This window comes from Alexandromys fortis, unplaced genomic scaffold (genome assembly GCF_014885135.2).
Source record: "Alexandromys fortis isolate MF-2015 unplaced genomic scaffold, M_Fortis_MF-2015_v1.1 scaffold_36, whole genome shotgun sequence".
Taxonomy (NCBI): domain Eukaryota; kingdom Metazoa; phylum Chordata; class Mammalia; order Rodentia; family Cricetidae; genus Alexandromys; species Alexandromys fortis.
Genome location: NW_026067915.1, coordinates 3,837,142 through 3,839,176, shown reverse-complemented (window position 1 = coordinate 3,839,176; position 2,035 = coordinate 3,837,142). Strand labels below are relative to the sequence as shown.

Genomic DNA, 2,035 nt, shown 5'->3' with positions numbered 1-2,035 from the left:
GATCATGGAAACTGTTAGTCGACTCTCTAATAGGGTTCTATTGCTGTGATAAAACACCAAGACCAAAACCAACTGGAGCAGGGTGCTAGTCTATCTTAAATTTCCACATCACAGCCAGGTCAAGAACTAAAGGTATGAACCTGGAAAGAAGAGCTGAAGCAGAAGCCATGGAGAAACATTGTTTACTGACTTGGTCCTCACAGCTTGCTCAGCCTGGTTTCTTACACAACTCAGGACCTGGTACCAGCCCAAGGGTGGCACCACCCACAGTGGGCTGAGCCCCCCACATCAATTGTTAATTTAAAAATGTTCTACAGACTTGTTATTGGGTAAAACCCAATCTTTGGGAGGCATTTTCTCAGTTGAGAGTTCCTCTTTCAAATAACTTTAGTTTGTATCAAGTTGACATAAAACCAGGGATGGAGAGGTGGTTCCGCAGGTAAGAGCACTGGCTGCTCTTCCAGGGGACTTGGGATTGATTCCCAGCATTCTCAAGGCAGCTACAACTGTCTCTAACTCCAGTCCTAGGGGATCAGATGCCCTCTTCTGGCCTCTGTAGGAACTGCACTCTCATGGTACAGAAACATATATTCAGGCAACATTATTTTAGAGTTAACACTAACCAACACAAGAGTGCAGAAATAAAACCACATAAATGGTCAGGGAAAAACCAATAAGGAATCCCAATAGATCTATGGATAGAAGAATATAGTTTATTCTTCAAATGAAAGAAGATACCAGAATATCAATAAACAAAACCACGAAGGAATCTAAGTTCTTATCTGGAACTATATGCAAAAGCTGAAAAAAAGCATAGACACGAGTGTAAAAGCTAAAACTCCAACATTTCTAGAAAAAAAAGTGAAATTCCCTGGTGTACAAAAAGAATCAACCAGAAAAGAAACAGTGGCCACTTTGATTTTATCACAGTAAGAAGCCTTTCTTCATAAAACACTATTGAGAAAATAAAAAGTCAAGCCACATGAAAAAGCATTTTAAAATGTTGTCTGTTCCAAGCCAGGCAATGATGGTTCATTTCTTTAATCCTAGGGAAGCAGAGGCAGGTGGATCTCTAGCCTGGTTTACAGAGATCAAGTTCCAGGACAACCAAGGCTACACAGTGAAACGCTGTCTCAAAAAAAAAAATTTATATATGATATATGCACACGAAAACTTAATTTAAGTATAAAACAATAAACCTGCTGCTGGGAACCGGCTGCTCGCTGTCGAAATGGGCAAGTTCATGAAACCCGGGAAAGTGGTGCTCGTCCTGGCTGGACGCTACTCGGGACGCAAAGCCGTCATCATGAAGAACATTGATGATGGCACCTCAGACCGCCCTTACAGCCATGCCCTGGTGGCTGAAATTGACCGCTATCCCCGAAAAGTGACGGCTGCCATGGGCAAGAAGAAAGTCGCCAAGAGATCCAAGATCAAGTCCTTTGTGAAGGTTTATAACTACAACCACCTGATGCCCACAAGGTACTCTGTGGACATCCCCCTGGACAAAACTGTTTTGTCAACAAGGATGTCTTTAGGGACCCAGCCCTGAAACGCAAGGCAAGGCGGGAAGCCAAGGTCAAATTTGAGGAACGATACAAGACAGGGAAGAACAAATGGTTTTTCCAGAAGCTTCGCTTTTAGGTACATTTTTGTTTACATCATTAAAAGCTTAAAAAACAAAAACAAAAAAAAACAATAAACCTATTCTAAATGGTCGAAAAATTTAGACAGATAAAGTACAAGATACCAATAAGTATGTACTACATCAACACCATTATAATGAAGGAAAGTTAGGTTAAACCTCAGCAGGATTCCACTGTACATCCAGTACAAGGTTAAAGTTTAAAAACTGTTAATATCAGCCGGGCGGTGGTGGTGCACTTGAGAGTTAGAAGCAGGCAGATCTCCATGAGTTTGAGGCCAGCCTGGTCTATGGAGTTCCAGGACAGACTCCAAAGCTACACAGAGAAACCCTGTCTTGAAAAAAAAAAAGTTAATATCTCTGGGCAATGGTGGTGCACACATGCCACAT

The 2,035-nt window shown here is 41.8% G+C and overlaps 1 pseudogene; it reads left to right on the top strand.

Annotated features, from left to right (window-relative positions):
- The first annotated feature begins 1,182 nt into the window (after positions 1 to 1,182).
- LOC126500011 (60S ribosomal protein L27-like) lies at positions 1,183 to 1,644 on the top strand (annotated as a pseudogene).
- The last annotated feature ends 391 nt before the right edge of the window (positions 1,645 to 2,035 follow it).